This window comes from Perna viridis, chromosome 5, assembly GCF_037379345.1.
Source record: "Perna viridis isolate PV_CMFRI_1.1 ecotype Kerala chromosome 5, ASM3737934v1, whole genome shotgun sequence".
NCBI classification, from domain to species: domain Eukaryota; kingdom Metazoa; phylum Mollusca; class Bivalvia; order Mytilida; family Mytilidae; genus Perna; species Perna viridis.
This window is the reverse complement of record NC_142449.1, coordinates 49,579,011-49,603,839: the sequence shown is the minus strand read 5'-3', so window position 1 is coordinate 49,603,839 and position 24,829 is coordinate 49,579,011. Positions and strand designations below refer to the sequence as shown.

The window sequence follows — 24,829 nt, the reverse complement described above, 5'->3', positions numbered from 1 at the left end:
ATTAGTTTGCTAATACCTGAAAAAAATGTCACTTATTCCTATAAACTGTTCTATAGGCGTTGTCATCAAACACACGTTCTAATGAATGCACATGTTAAACGGAAAGACTGTCAGTATGAACAAGATTTTTGCCTACATCCAAAGGCTGTGATAATTTAAGTCTCCAATTCAGTAAAATTTTAAAACTTTACCTTATAACTAGGAATAAAACAAAGTTTTACTTAAAATATTGACAGATAGTCATATCAGTAGGACATAATATGACACTATGAACGACATTTTTTAAATCATGCATTTCTAGGCTTCGTCAAATATTTAAAACTGTGTCTTGATCAGTTTTATAAATATCACACAGAAAATGCAATGTATTGTGTCTTCAATGAAACCCACAATGTTTTCATTAAAGTTTAACAATATAGGAGGGTGGTTATGAAGCTACTTTAGAATTTTTCCTTCTTTTTATACAAAATAATATACACATATTCCTGGTACCCACTTAGATTTCACTTTAGTTTAATAAACTTTTATATGAATGATGTGATTTTTTAATACATAAAGTTTCGATATTTTAACTGTTTAATAAACTTTAATTATTAAACTTTATCATGTTTTATTTTTCATTCATATGAAACTTATATACAAAAATTGATAAATCATCTGAATTCCATTAAATCCCAATTGAGGCCCTCTAAGATCGTGTCTGTAATTTACAGGTTATTATTCAGTCTAGGAGGTTTAATCACGTGACGGCGCGACTCAAATTTATAGTGATCGGCAGATTGTTAATTAAAAGTATTTTAAATAATATGCCTGTTTTTTTTAGACAAATGTTGTCACTTAAATTGTTTTATTAAAGGTCCTTAAGTCGATGACAAAATCAAATATAAAAAAAAATTTTTTTTCAAGTAACTTCCATTTATTAGTGCATTTATTTACTGATACAATAATATTAAGTACATATACACACATGTCATATAACACTGCGTTTATGAAACACTGTTAAGGAAAAAATGGAAGTACTATTAAGTTCAAATATAAAAATAAATATCAAATGTAAAAGAATATGTATCAGAATTCGATGAAATATAAGAAAACAAGACATTTTACAATTCTTTGAATAAAGATGACGTTAAAAAAATGATTTAGCGTAAGTTTGGGTACACAATTGATTTAATGTTTGATCTGAAAAACCTTAAATATAATCCTCTCATTTCAGGGTTGAATAATTTAAAATCTATGGATTATGTAATCAACATAAAGAAGGAATTCCGAAATCAATGTTAGACATCAATATTGATTTTAGAATTAGCTGAAATTGAAAAGAATGGAAAGAGAATCCGTACAAATAGGATTAAATAAAACTACAAAATGACAGTAAAGAAAGCAATATGATTTCTTTTGAAGTTAAACTAAAGTGATGTTTTATTTTTTTGTAAAGTTACGTTCCTACCTTAAACTGTTTTCTGTGTAGTAAATGGTAAAATATTGATGATGCAAAATATAGATATCAAATAGATTATTGCAGTACATTTATCATTTACCGGTTTACCACAAACCACAATTAAGTTACGGTATGACATAATCAAAGTTTATCACTGTTTACACGCGGTTATGAATTATTATTTTTGACATAAATCATAATAATATTTTTAGTAATCTTCTACACTGGTTAATTATATCAATTACTCAATCACAAAGCATGAAGTTATCAGAAGTAAACTCTTGCAACTATACAACTTTAGTTTACACATGCCCAAAATAAGTGATAAATGATATCCAATATGCACACAGTGCACAGCCGCCATTTTGAAAAACATGGTGTTGTCCGCCTCTTTTTAAGTCAACGTGAAAAAAAAACTGAACAAGCCAGCAGGTATTTTGCATGATTTTATATAAATGTCATTTTCAGTATTTTCTATTAGTACAATTAATCAATTAATATCTTTCGTCAATCCTCAATTAGTTTGAACTGACGCAAATATATATATATATAATCTTGACATCATGGCCTTGCACAACATAAATTCTCAGGTAAACAAATTACTTTTAAACACACACCATAAGTCTACGTATTTCTATGAATAGAATTAAACTTAAGTCTTTGTCTCACCTTTTTATTTAGTATTTGAGAAATACAAAATTTCCTTTCATCACACTTTCATTATAAAAATTCAAATTATAGAAACATGGGAGTACACATTTTGTAAATTAAAATTATATAAACTGAATATGTCACTAAAAACTTCTTTATTATGCTATTTGAATTCTTGGAGAAAAACTAGTTAAAAAGTTTCAGCCATATAAACAGCATAAATTATGCAAAGATTTTACGAAATTGAGACAAAATATATGCATGCATACGTGAATAATGAATAGATCATATATGTATTTTGAATTTAAACATTTGATTACAATACAAATAAATAAGTTTTTATGTATTTTGTCATTCCCAATTCAGAGTTATCTTGGTTTGAATTGCATTTAGGTGTATATCAGACAGTTTTTAATAAATTTTGATGCTTGCACATTGACTTACTAATGTAATTAATATTCACTTGATTGCAAAGTTGAAGTTTTGTTTTTATATAATAAGCTTTCAATATTGTTTCAATCGTATAATGGCACTAGTTTTAGACTTTTTAAGATAAACAACTGTAATAAATAATGTTTTATACAAATGTATTGTGTCTAGTACTTCAAGTTAAGTATAACAGCCTCATTTTATACTGGACCATCTGTTGCATAAATTAAATTCTTCAAATACGCCTAACTTAAACTTGGATTAAATGTATTTGAATATCCTTGCATAAACTTTTGAAAACGAAATAATTTAAAATGATGTTCCAAGAAGTGCTTACATTTTCCTGCTGAAATATACAACTTATCTTTTCCTTGATATGTGTGTACTATAGAACTGTTACTTCATTCTAAATGTAAATGCTTATAGTAAGACCAGAATGAGTGTGTGTGTGTGTGTGTGTGTGTGTGTGTGTGTGTGTGTGTGTGATGCACAGTTAAACAATGAATGAGAAGTAAGGAAGAAATGTCTATGCACCACTTTTCTGCAATAATTTAATAGCATTTTGTGACATTCAATCTCTGAATGAAACCACTGTTTTGCATCTGAGCTTTAGAATGTTCTGTATCTGAGCTTTAGAATTTGTATTATTTTTCAAGGACATATTTATATATCATAACAGGTTCCCATTGTTTTTCTTATCATATTCTTTTTATAGTTAAATAGTGTAACTGTTACAATAGCACGTGGAAAATAAAATATAAAATTATATTTTTTTTTCAAAATTACAAAATTTTCAAATAGATTTATACTTTTTTTCCTTAAATTTGTGTACTACATTTTCTACAGTAAATTAGAATGGCACTACTAAAGGGACACATGTTTTCGTCGGTTGACAGGTAACAAAATCACGAAAAAATACTAACCTTAAAAGATAGTGACCAACTATTAATAGAAAATTAACTTACGCATTTGGACTCAAACAATAAATGACAGCATATCTATGAATATGTGGTAAATAACAAATTCAAAGAAAATAAGTCCAGGTAGCTAATTTGTTTCTTTTCTAAATTTACTTCATAAATGTATTCAAATAAAAAAAACAAAAACGAAACAAAACAAAACAAAACAAAAAACCAAAAAAGAACAAAAGAGAACAAAGAAAGGATGAGGTATTTAAGGGTAAGAAGGATAACCCTGGTCAAATATACAGTTTTGTAAACGTTCGGTCTTTTGTTTTTAATTATTTTTTAAAAAGAAAAAAGATATTTTTATCAGCTATAAAATATAATATTTGATATTTTTTTTTGATAATTTAAGCATCAAAATAACTATGTTATCCCTGTGTTAAGTAAAAAAACTAACGAATTTCCTTGAAATACTTTAAAAAGTAAATCTAATGGATACACTTTCCGCTCTCCATCGAAATGTTTACGAAATACATTTAAGGAACCCAAAGAACATTGTTCTTATTAAATTCATATGCGTATATGCGTGTGATAAAATGTTCATGTTTTTCATATCTTCTTTGGAGTTTCTATAGGACACAAGTTTAACATAATCGATTCAAATTTGAAACCTTACTAATCATTATTTTCAAAGTAACTGAATAAGATTCGTTTTGAGTTTATTATAAGAACTCGTTCAGCAAATACACAAAGCCCATCCTTTAACTTGAACTACAGTCAAATTGTGCCTTTTAATAATTGAATGAGAAAAGAAAGCAGCTAAAACGCTGACTAAGTCCAAAATCTCCATGATATCAACAAAATCCTACTTTCTACATTTCGTATACCCGGACTATTATTCGTTGCAAGTTAAGATTTTTAAATGTCATTGCATTCCATTTTTAATGTGATTTAACACCCTATAAATCAATTACATAGTCTCATGACAGTCTCGTCATATTTATCGAGAGCTGCAAGTGAAAAGTTAATGCTGATTTTTTTCTACGGATTGGGGGACCCATGAGACAAAAATATATATGCATTTACTTTTTATCTATCTACAAGGACAATTTACATTTTTAAAGTACAGACAATGACACTGATTTATCTCAAGTTTTCTATACATGTGAATCTTATATAAGAAGATTTTTATGTATACGTATCATATTGCTGGAAATTTTCATGTTGAAAAATGATATTTACATAAAATGCAATCGACGCATGAAATATTGAAAGATGTGTTTGATTGACTGTCGTTCTAAATTAAAATTAAGACGTGACTGTAGAAAATTTTTCTGTAAATTTTAACAAACTGCAATTGTTTCTTATTTAAGTTTATCAAATGTATTTCAGAAATAAAATTATGACATCCTATTTTATGTATCTCTGTTACAACAGAACCTACTTCTTCATTGGGCTGTACTAATAATTTGTCAGTATCAATACTAGACCTGATCGTGGTCAAAATATACACTACATCTCTTGGGTATGCTGTTTTTCCACCTGCCTCAATGTGATATGACACATAATAAGTATATTCTCCTGATGGTCAAATATATATATATAAACAAATGTAATTCCGATATGTGTACACGTGTTTCAATGAGTAACCTCTCATCAGCATTATTAGATCTAAATATATAGGAAGATCTCAATCCAAAAAATAAGTGTATACAAGAAGTACTCAAACCCAAAACTATCGAAATAGGATGCCAAATCGCTCAACAATGTGCAATAAAAAGAACGAAGCCTCAGTGCTTCAGCTTTTTTGAAATTTGTAATACTGCAAATTTTGACAAAAATAATAGATAAAATCTGGTATAATTTTGTGTTTGACGCAAAGTGACACAACATTAATTGTCAATACAAATAGATTTTTTATATATCGTGATATACCAAACCAGAAGACTATTAAGTCATATTAAAAACTTTTCCTTTCTTGATATCCTTCTAGACTCGACTTAATTAGTTATTTTGAATAAAAGCTTTTCAGGTCTACTCAATTTCCTCCGTCTTTGATTCGCTGTGCTTTAGTAGTAAGCTGAGGTAGAGCGAAGGGGACACCCGGTTGAAATTATAGTAAGCTGAGGTAGAGTTAAGAGGACGCCCGGTTAAAAGCTGAGAAAGAGTTAAGGGTACGCCCGGTTAAAATTATTTGTTAAACCTAAACTAACATACTGTGTACTTACTGGTGCATTGCATTTAGACGAAGGATTTAGCCGGCAATGAGGACATTTTTTTTCTATTTAATTAAACGGAAGGGAAAGTACATATAATAACTTCATCACCGAAAACTCGAAAGTCAAGTTACTCTTACCATACATGAATAGTTTAATTACAACACAATTTATTGCAGAATTAGCATGAAAACATTCGATATTTAATACAGCATGAAATAACACCACACAGCTATATGATCCTTCCCCTGAAGTCACAGATGTCATATTGTGTTGATATTTGCTACAATTGTGTATGTACATAAGAATGTGGGCGAAATATTTTCGCAATTAGCATAAGAGAAAAGATCAGTCTAAACTTCTACAAACCAACCCTTTTTTGTCAACCTCCCCGTAAACTCTGACCCTTTCAAACCTCAATCATACAGAGATATTGTAATGATAATGAAATATCTACATATATCCATAATTATATATACTATGTAAATATACAATTGGTCAGCTGTGTAACAGGTGTCCCATCGAAACAGTCTAGTACACATTTAATAAACTTCAAAGTTACTTAGATTTTGATTTCCATTGAAATAATGACAGATACTAATTTTATGACAGTATCGTATTTATTGAGCACGAAATCGTGATGCAATACATATCTTCAAACCTCTTATTGAAAAGACTCAAGCTCCGGACAGCGTCTGACGTTCGAAATTCACTCTTGACTCTCCAGCCAAACCTCTCTGAAAATGCAAGAATCTTGTAAAGTCGGGAAAAAGTGAATGATTCCGATTGTCAAACGATGTATGATCTAAAGGGAAAGACCACCGTTGCATTAAGTTGGGCTCTTATGAAAAATCATACCCACGTAAACAAAAATAAATAACCTTTAATGCAAAATGCGCTTTTATAAAATGCTCAAGGCTGTGCAAAGTTCGAAATCCTTGAAATATAAGTGGATAGCCATCTTGCAGAACTCTCCTATCTAAAGGAAGATCATAGCCAGATTTTATTGATTTTTACCGATAGCTTCAGTTGGCTCGGTTTGGTACTGATACAAATACTGCAAATAATATGTAAACAAAGAACATTCCGTAAATATTTCTACGATCATGTTTATCTAATCACAAAACCACGCTGATTTGTCAAGCTCACGATTGCACGAAGGATAAAAGAGAAATGTTCTTAAAGTTTTTTTTGGTTTTTTTTTTAACAGTAACAGGAACATTCCTCGGAAGTAGCCATAAGATTTTCTTTACAAATACTAGTCATCTGGCTGCAAATCCCGTTGTTCGTCAATGATGACTGACATTTGCTTATACATGTTGTGCCTCAATCTCTTCTTCTATTTATTTTGGGTTGAAATAATAGGGGAGAAGTCCAAAATTTGCAGTTTCTTCGGACATCGTAATCAATTACCAATTCATTTTCACTTTACAAACCGACTTCCTGACGTCACAGTTCAACCGGTCATGGTGGCGCCCATAGGCGCGGGAAATTCAAATTTCCTAATTATAAATCTCGATTTATTAATTAAGAAAAGGAAATTGATTTGTTTCAATTTAATTTTCATGAATATTTAACAGATTAGTTTCGATATTTATGACTTGCACAATAACATGGTTTTCTCCTTTAAATAAAGACCGAAAATTTTGGAAGGCCTGTCTGCAGCGGTAAGTAAGAGAGGAATGAACGTCTGTTGCTGCGTGGAGCTTTGAAAAGATTTATTACCTCAAACAATGACGTACTGCTTAAATGATTCAATTTGTGACGTCAATTGTGCATGATGGATAGTAAATTTACAAATTCATATCAGAAAGCCGTTGTCCGAACTCCGTAGAAGAAATATCAATATTATATACATGATTTGGAAGACAAGTTTGCTGTTGCTTGAAACCAATGCCAGGCTCTACCTCCGATTCATAATGTTTTAGGTTCTTTTATACTGAAGATAGAATTGCTCGATGACAGTTTCGCGTTTTTGTGCATACTTTTTGCAATAATCAACTAATCATTAAAATTTAAGAAATATGAGTTATTAATTTAGTAATTATCACATTTATCAATATACAACGTAATAAATCTGCCATTACATGCATTTGGCAAAGCGTGATCATCTTTTTCCATTATTATTTTTTTTTTATTTAGGTAATGTTTTTTTTTCTCTCTTCTTTACCTTCTTGTTATGCATTTCTAAACATTTTTTTTTTTATTATACGTAAATCCTAGTGTAAAAAGTAAAATATAGCTATTTGTACTTATACTCGAATGGAAAACACAACTTAAAAGCATTAACAGCTCTCCTTAAATGGTTTCCTAATTACGTAACAAAAAATTAACAGATAGAATGGATTAAAATTCTAACTATCAAAACCGGTTGTTTTCCTCGAGATAGAAATGAATATCTTCAACTTCCGGTTCAGTCAAAATAGAGGTTGCTTAAATATGGCGTCCAGCATTTTTTATTCTTATGTCGCACATGTTTCGCAGTTTTGACCATTGAAGAATATTACAGGTAATATTTTGTCATTTCATACCTGCATCATAGTAATTGAAAGATCAATCCAGAAGAATTGAAAAAATAAACTATTCAATTTCTCATCTTCAATCGTTAAATAGTTTCTTCCCAACCCAATGCAAGTCATTCACGATTTGAAAACTATGTCAACTTGTTTTTTTTTTTTAAATTTGCTAATGGGAAATCCTACAGATAAATATAGCATTCCATTGAACTGATATGATTTTCCAAGTCAGATTAAAATTAATCGCATTTGTGTTCTGCATTTTGCAGAAATGTCTTCAATGAACGTAATAAAAACAATATTCTTCATCATCATCATGAATTATCTTCATTATAAAGACGGGCTTAAAGAACATGCACAACACAATTTACAAGATATATGTTGTCTAATTTAACATTTACCTAATGAATGAAGTGTAGGATGACCAATGGAACAGAGTGGCAGATCCAGAAAATCCGAATGGGGCGACAGCTGACCTAACGGAGGGTGGGCACTCCAGTGACTTCCATTTTTTTTACTATATAAGAAACCAACTTTTCGAGTATAAGGGGGTCCAGAAAGAAGGATATCCCGCTGTATCTGCCCATGCATAATTACATTTCACACATAAAAGTACGAAACTGTATCAAACTAAATTGTTTAGAGTAATGGGGCCGTTTAGCCTCTGTCTGGATACACACATTTATTTTTTGTGTCGTGATGCTCTATGATAATCAGACTAGTCCTTGGGCACAGGAAATAACTTTGGGTCAAGATAAATTAATCCAATACCAACAAGAGATGTCATATTTGAAACATTCACAAGTATCATTCATTAAATAGATACTCGGTATCTTGGACATTTTTCCAACAAAAAATGTTTGGTGTTATTTGAAAAAATAAGACAAAGATTAAATGAATAATAATATGCTTAATGTTCTCATACTCTTAGAAATACTTCATTGGTTTTTTATATTTTTTTTTATTTTGAGGGTATTTTACAAAAATTACAATGTCTAACCCAGCACAAGCATATCAAAGTCAAAGAAAAATTTCTGCCCCAGAGAAAAAAGCATTTAAAGTATACAGCCTGCTTGCGACCTTAATTTTAAGGAACCTCGAACCTACAAAAAAAAAAACAAAAAAAACAAAACAAATCAAGTTGTCGAAATCAAAGATCATGGTAGATACAGGCAATGGTGTAGCTCTATTCATTGTGTAATTCTGTTGGTATGTGAATGAAACAACATTTCGCTGACTTGGCAAATATAAAATTTACTGATAAAACTTGCCCCCAGGTTTCATAACAATTGAAATTTGCCCAAAAGAAAGCTTATGAAATGTGATCGGATTTACCCTAACAAACGGTCTCTACTTCACGACAATTCACTCACAAACCAGAAACCTAGCGTACAACTCCTTAGTATAAATAATATTATATTTCAAGAAATTTTATTAAGTAAGATGATGGGAGAAAGAACGTCGTTCCGTCCGACGTATTGTCTAGGGGTACAAAGACCAATTCAGTAATATCTTAAAGACTGTCTGATACTTGTTGAAGCACTATATGAATATATGTTAATGTCTTGATTCAGCGCAATAGTTTTATAAAGATCCAAGACAGCTTTATTACCCACATCTAGAAAAATATTTGGCACAAAAAAAAAAAAAAAAAAAAAAACTAGAAAAGGGAGAGTGAAAGAAAGAGCTGATCTAGGGGAAAGCATGTTTTCATAAAGCTACACTTTTACAAAAAAAACTAACAGTGAGTTCTTCTCATGTTATATTTGTCACCTTCAAGTACCTGTGGACGGATTGAGGTATTTGAAGTTTTTGTTTTTATTTTATGATATAAAATGTGATGCTTATTGATTGGTTAGTTGAAGTTATCACTTAGTGTTTGCCAGATTTGTATATGATTGTACAGTTGTATTAAATTATTGTGTCCGTTTTAATATTTTTTCTCCTCGTTCTCTTTCGTTCAAATGAATATTTATAAAAGATATGTACCTTCATATTAAAATCATTTTCAGGAAAACTTTTATTCATAATGATTGTACATGTAGGCTAAAAAAAAAAGTCGGATTCGGATCATTTAACTTAATTATAAAAACAATTTTTCAAGGCTTATTCTCGTACTTCAAGGTTTATTCTCGTACTTGAACGATTAATTCTAGTAAAATAGATTGTTCAGTTGAAGGCGACAATTTCACCGTACAATCGGAAGTGGCTAGATACATGGGCATACTGGGACGCTTTCCCACCGTACAATCGGAAGTGGCTAGATACATGGGCATACTGGGACGCTTTCCCACCGTACAATCGGAAGTGGCTAGATACATGGGCATACTGGGACGCTTTCCCACCGTACAATCGGAAGCAGCTAGATACATGGGCATACTGGGACGCTTTCCCACCGTACAATCGGAAGCAGCTAGATACATGGGCATACTGGGACGCTTTCCATTGAAGGAAATTTGTATAAGTTGTCGCTTTAGGTCAGTAAACTAGCTTCGCCGCATATGTATGCCACACAGCTGTTTGAAACAAAAAAATGTGCCTATGTACATAAAGGTATTTAAACATCACAGCGAATATATTTACAAAAAATGGCAAACTGGAAAATGCATCTAAAGGTTAAGTTAAGAAGTTGATGGATCCTGTTTCAAAGCAGTTGAATCCCACTCATCCTATGATAAGAAATTTGTGTCAAATTATGTGGTTTGTTGGAAATTCAATGTTCATACTTGCACCTAAAGCACTTCATTATGCTGCATTCCTTAATATATGTATAATAAAGCCAGACATTGATAAGATGTAGAGAAAGGTCACAAGTTTAGGCCCCAGTAAGTATCAAGATTTACTCACCATATAGAGTTCAAGAGTTTATACAAAATTTCAGATACTGGCCATGCAAAAATATAAACACACAAATTACATGCTAAGACCCTCGTTTCAATTTGGCTGAAGGAAATAACGAAGACACACAGGAATGAGGAAGCTAAATTACTGCAGACAGAACCAGAAGCTATTCCAAAACACCAGACAGGAAAGTTGCCAGCAGCTAAAATCTTGATCACGTGTTCTAAATATTGATATAATTCTACGCTCTAATGTGTGAGAAAGAACCGGTGGTACTCAAAATACCAAGAGGACAGAATGGCATTATTTCCAGGGCAGTATCAGTCGTCGAAACATCTTAACCGTAAATATATCCCTTAACCCAAATTCCAAGACTGAACATTGGCGTTCAGTATGTTGTTAAGAAAAAAGATCGGTAACTTGCCGTATATCATTGCTAGCTTATAGCAACATTTGAAATAATTAAAAAAGTTCTTAGATCATTGAATATATGTCTCGTTATTAATCATCAACCTATATTGAATATTATACACAAAAAGATGTGTATGGAAAACGTCCACAGGAAAATACAACATAAAAGTACCAGGAACAGGACCAGAAACACAGGAAAAGATGCCCGATCCTAAAATACCGTTCTACTGAAGGTATCAAGTACGGATGTCGACCCTGAGTTTCCTATCTAATGAAGGTACCAAGTACGGATGTCGACCTTGAGTTCCTTATCTAATGAAGGTACCAAGTGGGCATGCCGGCTTTGACTTACCATTCTAATGAAGGCACCAGCCCTGTGTCAGCGTTTTATATGAAGGTACCAAGTACGGATGCCCGCCATGAGTCACCTTTCGGGTGGAGGTACCAAGTAAGGATGCCGGGCCCTGAGTCACCGTTCTAATGAAGGTACCAAGTAGAGATGCCGACCCTATGTTACTGTTCTAATGTAGGTACCAAGTATAGATACTGGTCCTGTGTCACCGTTCTAATTAAGGTACCAAGTATAGATGCCGACCCTATGTCACCGTTCTAATGAAGGTACCAAGTACGGAAGCCGGTCCTGTGTTACCGTTCTAATGAAGGTACCAAGTACAGATGCCGGTCTTGTGTCACCGTTCTAATGAAGGTACCAAATATAGATGCCGGCCCTGTGTCACCGTTCTAATGAAGGTACCAAGTGTAGATGTCGCCCCTGTGTCACCGTTTAGTTTAAACATATACTTATTACTAATAAAGTAATGGATCTGACACAAGTTATACCAACTTATACCAAGTTATACCAACTTATACCATGTTATACCAAATTATGTAGTCTTCTCTTACATAACATATTTAAAAATAATGCGAGCATGACAAACATGTTCAAGTGTATAAGCCCTGATATAGATGTTCCTTTCGATGATGACGATAATGATATCAGTGATGATGCTGAAGTTGTTGATGATGATGTCTTTAAAACCAACTATTAAGCTATAACGTTTTACTTTTTCCTAATATATTCATAGACGTGTTTAATAACTAGTTCGTTTTGTACCACATTTAATACCTCACAATATGCGCTGGTATGAAAATGGAAGTTAGTATACCGGGGTATTCAAGGAAGTAATGATAAACATATACATTGACTACAAAAATGTACTTCAATTGGTAATGATGTAGACGCCAAAAAGGTAGTAATTCAGGAATTAAGCCGAGGGTCGCAACTGCGTTAACAATACGTTTAGTCTTCTAGATCCGCTCGAGAAGTATAATGGGACTTGAATATTATTTAGTGATGCATTTTATTTTAGTTCACGTTTGAATTTGAAATAGTTTCTGAATTTCTTGTCAAAATATCGAATGCATCCCATTTACGAATAGTGGATGGTATGAAGGATTAGTCTGCAGAATAATACCATTATATCACTACCGTTTCTTAAAGGATATGTACTCAAACTTTGAAAACCAAGTAATAAATACTTTATGTCACCGTTCTACTGAAGGTACCAAGTATAGATGTTGACCCTGTGTCACCGTTCTTATGAAGGTACCAAGTACGGATGCCGCCCCTGTGTCAACGTTTTAATGAAGGTACCATGTACGGTGCCGGCCCTGTGTCACCGTTTTAATGAAGGTACCATACGGATGCCGTCCTGAGTTTCCATCCTCATGAGGGTACCAAGTAAAGATGTCATCCTCTGTTACCATTCTTATGAAGGTACCAAGTACGGATGCCGTTCTGTTGCCATTCTTATGAGGGTACCAAGTGCGGATGCCGAACCTGCGTCACCGTTCTAATGTTGGTACCAAGTACGAATACCCGGCCCTGCGTCACCGTTCTAATGTAGGCGCAAAATATGGTTGCCCGGCCCCAAATCACCTTTCTTATTGTGGTTCCAAGTACGGAAGCCGGTCCTGTGTCACCGTTCTAATGAAGGTACCAAGTACGGATGACGTCCTGTATTACCATTCTTATGAAGGTACCAAGTACGGAAGCCGGTCCTGTGTCACCGTTCTAATGAAGGTACCAAGTACGGATGCCGCCCCTGTGTCAACGTTTTAATGAAGGTACCATGTACGGTGCCGGCCCTGTGTCACCGTTTTAATGAAGGTACCATACGGATGCCGTCCTGTGTTTCCATCCTCATGAGGGTACCAAGTAAAGATGTCATCCTCTGTTACCATTCTTATGAAGGTACCAAGTACGGATGCCGTTCTGTTGCCATTCTTATGAGGGTACCAAGTGCGGATGCCGAACCTGCGTCACCGTTCTAATGTTGGTACCAAGTACGAATACCCGGCCCTGCGTCATCGTTCTAATGTAGGCGCAAAATATGGTTGCCCGGCCCCAAATCACCTTTCTTATTGTGGTTCCAAGTACGGAAGCCGGTCCTGTGTCACCGTTCTAATGAAGGTACCAAGTACGGATGACGTCCTGTATTACCATTCTTATGAAGGTACCAAGTACGGAAGCCGGTCCTGTGTCACCGTTCTAATGAAGGTACCAAGTACGGATGCCGTCCTGTTTTACCATTCTTATGAAGGTACTAAGTACGGATGCTGGCCCTGTGTCACCTTATTAATGGAGGTACCAAGTACGGATGCCGGTCCTGAGACACCGTTCTAATGTAGGTACATTTGTACCGACTAAATTTTTAATTCTTTGTAGCAAATTAAATATCAGCATGAAACAAACAGTATGGCTTTTAATACACGTAGTACGACTGTATAACTAAACATACATTTAACAGTCAGACAACAATTTAGGTGGTCAAATACTTCATCTAATCAATAATTACATATTTAATAAAAAGGTCATACTGACCCTTCAATGTTGCTTTTTAACTTTCAATATAAAGCCAACGCGAGTAAGGCTCACTCCTATGAAAATAGAGGTATTTCGTCCATGTTTTAGATTAATCCCCGGTGTCTGACTGAATTCACATCCTTTTCGATTAAGGATTCTTTTTACACTGGTTTAACAGTAGAGAACAGATTGTCCACGTTACTCGAGGTTATGTTTTATTTCACTATAGATTGGAAATGCCAATGAAGTGTGATTTTTAAAAATTGTAAATAAACACAACGGGATTTTCTAATTGCAAAATATTATTATATTGCAATAATCATTGAAACCAAATAAGGTATTGTATGATTGGGATATTACTGCTTACAACCGTGATTTGTATCACGTAATTGCCCTTTTTCAAGCACATTATTAACCTGAAGTTGGGATCAGTCATGTTTTCACTCAATTTCAGGGCAAAATATTATATAGCCTTTTTTCAAAGCCATATAATTTGCAAGAATCTTGCAACAGATGCATTAAATACAAATATATATAAACTCGTTTTAAAGTTCCTTTAGCAATATATTGTATTAGTCAAAATATTGTCGTTTCGGACTTGGAAATGAGGATCATGTGACTAATATATATAACCGCTTTCAGATTTACTACATATGTATCACTCCGTTAGCTTACAGGGTGTAAAAAATACAGGGCGTGAGCACTACTCATTTCAAGTGCGCGAAGCTGGTACTAATTTGTATAAAGGGGTGGGTGGAGTTTAGCCCAGAGTGTGGCAGAGGTAAGAAGGAGTGAAACTTCAGTATGGTACATGTAACAACACGTGGTTTACACGAAGTTTTCATATGTATTTGTGACTTGTTGAGTAGCCGTAAATTTGGTATATGTAGAATACGAGAAAGTGTTTACTTAACCTAAATAAGTATTGGAGAAGGGTTGAAACTATCCTTAAGAAGAAGGCATAGTTTCAATGTTATATATATATAATTTGTTTCCCAATTCCAACTGGGAAACAAAACTGCGATCAGGTGACTTGCGTTTCCGTAGAAGAGCGTCTTTAAGGTCGAAAGGTAAAAAGCGAAACTAATCGACTACGTCAGAAAAACCTCGGGGGCACTATTCGGAAGAATCTGTCCGGAGTTTGACCGATCCGATTCTAAAATTATAGATTTACTCTTTGAAATTTTTACCATTACTTCTTTGCTAGCTCCTCGCTCCGCGCCAAAATTCTTGACAGAAGTATTGTTTTTTTTCTCATTCTCATATCCTTATTTTTCACCTACGATTGATCTTGCAGTAACTTTCTATTCATTGAATGTTAGAATGCATTTGCAACTTGATCCCATTTCCGTTTCCCCCTGTCGTGTTTCCTAGCCAGAACGATGCGAATATATTACTTCTAGTGGATAGGATTATATTGCCATATTACAATAACAGAATAGATGAAATTTGTGGATGAAGACAATTACACGCCCACTTTACAATTCCAACTCAAGTCAATACAGCTAGTAAAGGACTCTGCATCGAGATGTTAGTTTTCAACCTGGGGTAAAATATGTGTATTACACTTCCGGTCATTGGGTAAAATCTGTGTATTATATTTCAGAGTATGGGGTTAAACCTATTTATTACACTTCAAGATCTATGTGGTACAACTTGGTTATTACATTTCAGTTTATGGGGTAAAACCTGTGTATTACATTTCAGTCTATGGGGTAAAACCTATTTATTAAACTTCAGTTTATGGGATAAAACCTATTTATTACACTTCAGTCTATGGGGTAAAACCTGTGTATTACATTTCAGTCTATGGGGTAAAACCTATTTAATACATTTCAAGATCTATGGGGTACAACATGTGTATTACATTTCAGTCCATGGGCTAAAACCTGTGTATTACATTTCAGTGTATGGGGTAAAACCTGTGTATTACATTTCAGTGTATGGGGTAAAACCTATTTATTACACTTCAATTTATGGGATAAAACCTGTGTATTACACTTCAGTCTATTGGGTAAAACCTATTTAATACATTTCAAGATCTATGGGGTACAACATGTGTATTACATTTCAGTCCATGGGGTAAAACCTGTGTATTACATTTCAGTGTATGGGGTAAAACCTATTTATTACACTTCAGTTTATGGGATAAAACCTGTGTATTACATTTCAGTATATGGTATAAAACCTGTGTGTTACATGTCAGTCTATGGGGTAAAACCTATTTATTACACTTCATGATCTATGAGGTAAAACCTGTGTATTACATTTCAGTTTATGGGATAAATATGTGTATTACATTTCAGTGTATAGGGTATTACCTATTTATTACACTTCAAGTTCTATGGGATAAAACCTGTGTATTTCACTTCAAGTTTAATTATTGTGAATTATTATGAAACTGGCATCTTTGGTTACCATTCATATATCTGTGTTGCACTTCTAATAAGTGTTTAGAACAACTTAGTATATCCTTCTTCTCAACTATTATTCGGTACATGTTACATTAAACCTCCAATCATTATCGGGTACATTTACAGCTGTAACAATCTTGTTTAGATTTATTCCTGAAACCACCAAACATTAATGTTGCCGACGCCCAAACAGCGAAGAAAATAAATACCTCCCTTTTCTTATTAAACTTAAGCTATTCTTGTGGTTATACTCAAGTGGACCCACTCAGGTTATTTTTTTTTCGTCTCTGTTAAAACCCGGATTTCCTTGCAGACATATAGGATGGCGGATACATGTATGTACTCTAGGAAAGAAAACATGTATTCTATACAGAATTCTAATTATAAATAAATTTTGTATGCACTTTTAAAAGCAATTTAGTTCGATTTTATTTATATTTTTAATTCAATGACAGATGACTGGTATTTTTTGCCAACGGAAGTTTTATCGCCTTAAAACTGGAGTTACTTAGTAAAAAAGATGATGAGTCAGCAATTTTGGTTAGATAGGTTGAAGTTGAAACTTAAAAGACAAAAGCTTTTTATCAAAAAGTCTAGACGTCAGGAATTCAAACAATATCACATGCATGTCTAGAGATCTGAACCTTAAGTTAATGATGCACCGGCGTTAGACAACTAAGTCCAGAAGACAAAAATAGAACCAGTGACTACTCGAGTGGAGATGGACTAACATTAAAATATGCATGCAGTTTTGAAACCATTTGCAAACAAATTAGGGAACATTAGTTTTATTTAAGGGGTGCTTCCATAAAATTTGATTATAAAAAAGAAGGACCAGATTTTCGTCATTTCTTATCTTGTCTTCGCGTTGTTGTAGAAAGTCCAGGAGAAACTTGTGGAGCTAAATATTCAGAGAAAATCCAGTCATTTCTACCATAACATGAGTAAAAATCCAGGATAAAAATTTTGGCTTCAGCACCACCCTATAAATTTTAAATTTCTACTCCCTCAAGTCACAAAATGAACATTTTTGCCGGCATGCGTCATCTTATGAATTACTGTACTTTAGACAGCTAATAATTGAAGCAGATCTTGTAATAAGTCCAGTGGACCTATTGACAAGTCAAAACAATAGGATCTTCCTTGTCTGATGTAGACGAAATTATTCCTTTTATGACCTTGAGGGAAAATTTGTTCATTCATATAGTCTAAATTGAGCTTTTGGCATACCAGAAATTCAAGATTTAGAAGATATGAGCCAATGCCAGGTTTTCGAAAGTACATTAGGACTCGAACACGTGTACACTGATTTGTTCATTAGAATGTATTTGGTTTAGACTGTCTGAAAACTTAAGGCATCTACTAAAACTATGATCGACAAAATTCTGTAGAAAGGTCAGATCATTTGAGTTTATTTCGGAAGTAACAGCACCTTAGTTATTTCCTCATGTATTTATTTTCATAATATTCTTAGTTCGTATAAAATGTATGTTGTAGGTTGCATCAGATCAGCCAATCCATTTTAACCTCATCTAAAACGTTATAAAAATGTTGATTGTTATGATCTATGAAATAGAATTGCCTTTCTAGCGAAAGAAACAAAACTGCACGTGTGTTCAAATTAATAGGTTGCATTTTTTAAAAACATTTCTGCTTGGTGTCTGTATAGAAGGTTGTATAATATAGTTTTCAGACTGTCCTGCATTTTGGAAGTATTATCTAAATTAAAAGACACATTTGGTCTCTAAATTTGAATAGCAACTCTATGACAGTAATGATTTATTTTCTGTTGACTTCACACAAAATTTCGCCGAAGTAGTCCGGTACTTTTGTAAATGTCGCTGAAAGTCAATAGAGCGAAAGATAAAAAGCAACATTTTGCAAATATGACTGAAAACAACGAAGGGAATGACTGTTATAAAAAGCAGAATCCAGAAGTATTTTCTTCGGGTCAAGCCTATAGCCTTGACGAACTTTCAAAATGTACAGGGCCTACAAGGAAGGCCCCATAAATAAATAGGGCCGAGAAGTAACAGGTACGTGTTGTCTAGAATATGTCTAGACTTGTGTCAACTTGCCATCAGTTCTAGAAGACCACATGTGTACTCATTGACGTTACGTGTACGGTACAAAGTTGAGTTTTATTCAAATCGAGATGTAAAAATTATATGAACATATGTCCTGCAAGTATGTTGTTATTTCGTTCTTGAAAATATGATAAAAAAATTCGGGACTAAAATTCAATGCTCTTGAATAGCATTCAAGAGCATTGAATTTGAGTAAAGTAAAAAATGAACAAAAATGAATCACATGGAACAAAAACCATTAATAGAAATATATTTTGCAAATCAGTAAGAAAAAAAAATGGTTATTAATATCAATATGTAGAATTGATATCGAGGTACTAAGCACTGAATACAGGCTCGAAAAACGTGCGTGTACTTTACCAGACTACTGCAAATTGTACAAAAGTAGATTTAGCTCAGTTATTTAATATATGAGCATTAGATATAGTTACAATGCTTATTTATTTTTCAAAATATCTGTCAAAGGCTTTCTATATATTATATATATATATTTTTTTTTGAATAACAAAAAAATAATGACAGTTCTTTTTGACACTTGAATTCAGTAAGATTTATATTAAATATTTATTAGAAACAATTTTTTAACAAGTAGTATCAATGGACATTTGAAGCCATGTAAAAATTTGGAGTTATGAATTGAGTTGTCTTATAAATTTGTTAAATTGATGTCACAAGCTGAAGACCGGGGTTCTTAATGATCAATGCCTTGCCGGAATCTATGATATTCAAATAAATAAAACAGAAAATTCAAATAACCGTTGTTGGTTTTCTTTTTTTTTTCTTATCGACTAAAAATATATATCAAATACATGTACTTAATGAATGAAGAATTAGTAAAAACTATTTGCATTGTAATTGAGTGTATATAAAAAAATATTTTCATTGTAAATTCATATTTATTTATTAGAAATAGATAACGATGAATGTATATTCTACGAGTTTTTTTCATGAATTCGTTTGTATTCGTCCACGATATAATCATTTTCAAAATATCAATAATAAAATAAGAAAGAAGATAAGTTTTTTTTTAATGCACGAACAAAAGGAAGAAGTACCGATTGTTAAATAAAATGCATGATGAAAACATACATTGAATATTCATTCCTGTTCATTCATAGTTTAATTTACTTTTTCTTTTTTCTATAAATTACCGTTCATATTTTTGATTATTTTAAAGCGATCGAAATCAAGGAAATTTTATATAATAGATTCTTTTTTTAAGAAAAAAATACAATGTAGATCAAAATAGGAAATAACGCCTTTTATGGAAGACATAATATTCCGCGGTAAGAGAGAGAGACAAAATAAATAAATAAATAATAGATAAATAGATTAAAAAATAACTCTAACCTAGACTGTTGTACGAATTGGAAGATGTCCTGTTTTAATTCACACGTTATTTTTCATCATATCCGTTCTTTTTTTTTTTTTTATTGTATATGTATTTTAGGTTGAAATAGGAAATGATGTTATTAATATGAAAGACATTTATTGGGCGATGAGAGAAAAAAAAATCTGTCAACTTAGAATATGTTTTGGTTCAAATATAATTGTTTACTTGTACATGGAAATTACATGTTAGGACGAGTAGTACACTATTTTGAATAAGACCCAGCAAATTAGAAAGTTTCAATAACACTGAGTTTGTTTCAAGCAGTAACAACAATACACTAATATTTTCTATCAAGTTTCCTGTCTTGGTGTTAACAAACTGTTTTTATTTAATTGTAGTTTTATCGTGTTTAATGAATCAAATATCAGAATATTACATTTTGTTATATAAATCATTTCACGCTATCTTCCTTTATTGATCAAAATCTACTGAACAAACCTTTCGAAAGAATTCGAAAAATCAGAAGTTCGAAAAACATGACATTCGTTCTAATCACAGTACATCTTCCATGATTATCGACGATAAAATGCAGACATGTTTATGGGAAATATTGGGTTTTCCAGTCGATGGCGGACTCTTAATTATGTTTGTCTGTTCAGTTTCTAGTGGATTGTCTAGTGATATCGGAAGAAATGAATTCTCCTGACATGTGCAACTGAATGCACATCTAATATGTCATACTGACTTACGAAGTATTTGCAAGATATAAATAATTTTGTGCTATGGTAAAAATGAAATATCGCGCGTACAGGCTCAACTTCTAACGAACCGATGTATTTTTGTGCTTATCAAATAGATCGTTAAAATGCACAACTGGCAGATTTGAATATTATCACTTATCAGGGTTGTAGATGAACCAGGTTGTTCGAGAATATTAATAAGCGGTAGACCTTTTGATTAATTTTACATCTTCCTAGGTATTGATTTTTAAACCAATAGAAATAATTGTAAAATTTCCTCATGGGCGATTTTATTGAAATTTAACCAATGAAGTTTAGAGTTATATCGATAACGCCCGCCTACATTTGTATTCCTAATAAACATGTTGGGAGAATTTGAAATCTGTCTGGAAATTAGAGTTAAGGTCATCCACAGTAACCATACTTTTATATGGCATTTACGGAACTATTGAGGAGCGATGCTCGTGGAATGGAAGCAGAAGTGCTAACTATAATCATCATGAAAGAAATTTGGATTAATCATAATCTTAAGTGACTTTGAAACTGGAGGCACTCCAGTATTTCTGTTTTTCTATGGCGGGAGATATTGGCGGTCGTTTCATTCGGAAGTGTGGGCACGTGAGGTCAGATCGCTTTGCCCGTGGCCTGAAGTGACCGCTTACGGATCAATAACCTCTTTGATGGACAGTCAAACGCCAGGTGAGGCTACCTTAACTTGATCATATTGTTAACTAGAAATTAATTAGGTAAAAATAGATCACCATTTCACCGAATCTGTCTCTTACAGCATGTAGTTGGCTGCTGTGCACTTTCCGTTGAAAATCACACATTTTACATGCCTTTCCAAAATTAACCAGAAATTATTCCACAAAACAGAATTTTTGATTGATTTCTTTAATATCCTAAGAATTCTGTGACAACAATCGATCATTTTGAATACCATGTTGTGAATGACTGCACACTGCAGGATAAATTCCCCCTATTTTTACATCGCCATAAGTTCATTTTATGTCACACTGTGGTATTCGTATATGCACAAAATTTAATTCCTTTAATATCCATAAATAATTGTGTACACAAGTACGGCCATTTATGCCGAAAATTCACATGGAAATATAATTTTGTTACAAGTAAATAGTCCTGTTTACAAAACGACAAATGATCCCTACTGCAATGGATTACGTAATTGAACATGCACACTTTTATAAACTTTATTGCGCAATATTCCTAGTGGAGAGTGCAGCTTGTTGCATTAGTGTATTCATGACTTAAGGTCATTTAACTTGGTGAACTGATTTGCCGACATGGTATTGAGTATTTAGTGTGCATTTGCAATGCAATGCAGTTAGTAATGATGCATGAAGTCTTACAACTGCTTTTATTTATGCATTGACTTAATTGATCCTGTAAGGTTATAAGAGTTGCTCAGACCAGGAAAACTTACTTGTAACTGATCAAAGTTTATAAATAGCTGGATGTGATTGTGAATATCAAATTGAAAAAATACAAGTTCTAAAAGTCACTGAAGTGTGACAAAACCTACCATTTGTAAGGTGAATTTTTTATTAATGAAAAAGCAAGCATAGCAAGGTAAACTGAGAGGTGATAATCAATAAATGTTATTGAATATTTAAAGCAGACAGACTGAATATGGAGGTGTATGGGTATTGGTACAAAGGTAAAATTCTTTCAAGATAAAAGTGGGCTCCAGTGGGGCTTTATGTTGAACTTGAAGGAAATAATTTTGTGAATGAAGAGTGAAAAGGGTTTTAGATAATACCTTGAATGGAAATAAGTGAAATTTAATTTGGACCAACACTGTAAGAAGCTAGATAAAAAAAAAAGAAATTAAAGGTTGTCTCAAACTGTAACTTATTAAGTTTTTTTTCTTATTTATCTACTAATTTAATTCAGTTTAACCAGTACCTTTGAAATGGCTTCTTACTTAGGAGAAATAAGACAATACTTGTATATAAATGAGAAATATTTGCACTTTATGAAATTGATTTTTTTGTAAGCAGATACTTGTACAGTGTACTTTGTACTTTAGCTGACATTAAAAAAAATGACATTGAACTTTTTTTTATTTTTTTAAAAAGAATTTCATAAAATGTTGTAAAAAAGTGAAACTATTTTCACTAAATAACTTAAAACAATAGTGTATTTTAAAAGACATTATGAAAGAAAGAGAATTAGCCCCTTGAACAGTTCAATTAAGGAGAATTTTGTATGATTGTATCTGATTGAAATTGGATTTTTTTCTCGTGACGAGTCAACCACTTAAGGATAAGGAAGCTTAGCTTTGGTCTTTTTGGTATAGACATGATAAGTAGGTTAAGACTATTGATTGAACGTAAACTGTGATGGAATAAACTGTAGATTTGGGTACTGATGTATTTTATGGCAAAGTTGCTGAATGATTAGGTGATATTTTTAACACATTTATTACCTCATCAATTTAATGTGTCTTTGAATCATGATAGTCTTGGCAGTTCTCAAGCACTCCTAATCTATGTATTTGTAGATTGTACATGTATATGTTTGTTGAAAATGATCTAAACTGAGCCCTGAATAAACTAAAAAAAAAACTGTATAAACCAATCATGCTTTGAAATACATTACATGTACCTTCATAAAGAAGTAATACATATGGAACCTGTGTTAGTGTACATCTGTTCAAACAAAGCAAAACATGTCCTCTAGATAGTTATTTTTGGCTGTACTTAAGAGTGAAGTGGTAGGTGTAGGCCCTGTTGTAACATCCCATAGATCACCAACTCTATACTGATCAGGACATGGTTATTAGCCTGGTCTTATCTTAAGTTTTTGGGTGCATACATATACATGCTCAGAAAGAAAACTACTGCTTCTTTATATTTGTTGAAGACTTGTATTCTCTATGACCTGGCACTGCTCACATAGCTTCAGATTTTCAGTCCAGCAGCTTGATTTTCAAAAGAGTAATTTTTTTTACTTTTCTGTAAAACTGTTTAGGGCCAATTAAGTTTTTTTTTTATTAGCACTGCCTACTGAGCCCTGAAAAACCTATTCCCTGTGCTCATGTATAAATGTAATTAACGTGCTGTAGTGACATGAAGTTAATTTGATCATATTTCCTCAGTACAAAGATTAGTAGCACAAGTTTCAAATGATCTAGTATTATATTGCTTTGCCCAAGTTAAGAGTGAACTAGCCTAATTGCCAACTCGACAACTGTCAATTGACTTGGTATGTATGACTTGCCTGCTTATTGAAGTGAACAATGACCAAGTGTAACTTACGTACTTTGCAATGTTTACACTTGAGTGGCCTGCCTTAATAGTGAAGGCTTACTGCAGTGACCTAGTGTAATTTGCCTCCTTTGTCAAGTTACTGGTAACAGTCTTGCCTGAATAGTAAATGCCAACTGCACAGTGAAATAGACTTGTCTACTTTTTCAAGTTAACAGCAAACTCAAGTTATTAAGTGGCCTGTCAAAATAGTGAATGTAAACTGCTCAGTGACTTAGTGTGACTGAAGTGTAACTGCTTTTCCAGGACAAAATGAACAATGATCTGGTATACAATTACATTTGTAACTTGTCTGCTTAGCTGGGATAATTGTAAATACTTGCCTTGCCAAGTGCACATGCAATGTACCTGGCGTAACTTGCCTGTTTTGTCAAGTGTACTATTACCTACAAGTAGTGTGACTTGTCAGCTTTGCCAAGTCAACAGTGAACTGTGTGACTTGACTGATTGTTAAATTCCTAAGAACTGAAGTGTGATTTATTGTTATTCCAAGTGAACAATGATATGGTGTAAGTTGTCTACTTCACCAAGTTAGCAGTGCTTTCATTAAGAGCTGGTACCCAGTACTTTTACTGGGTACAGTAACATCTGAAACCAGCAGAATAACTGACAAGAATATAAAAAAATATTGGATCCGAGATTCAACACTGCTTTAGATAATAATAGAAAATAAATACATTGTAATGTTT

General features: G+C 32.9%; 2 long non-coding RNA genes across 7 annotated transcripts in view; one reads left to right on the top strand and one right to left on the bottom strand.

Annotated features, from left to right (window-relative positions):
- Window positions 1-22,281, bottom strand: part of LOC148618091 (uncharacterized) — a 68,753-nt gene extending 46,472 nt beyond the window's left edge. Inside the window, exons 1-2 of one of the 4 annotated variants that reach the window (XR_015922632.1) lie at window positions 21,612-22,264; window positions 1,451-6,379 (exon numbers count right to left, since the gene is read on the bottom strand). This is a non-coding gene — a long non-coding RNA (uncharacterized LOC148618091). The other 3 variants (XR_015922633.1, XR_015922628.1, XR_015922639.1) reach the window with 3 other exon arrangements.
- Window positions 1-24,829, top strand: part of LOC148618089 (uncharacterized) — a 228,617-nt gene that overhangs the window by 82,166 nt on the left and 121,622 nt on the right. Inside the window, exon 15 of one of the 3 annotated variants that reach the window (XR_015922627.1) lies at window positions 1,217-4,839. The exons of the other annotated variants lie outside the window; for them this stretch is intronic. This is a non-coding gene — a long non-coding RNA (uncharacterized LOC148618089). Of the gene's footprint in view, window positions 1-1,216; window positions 4,840-24,829 lie in introns of those variants that run through there. 3 annotated transcript variants of the gene reach the window in all.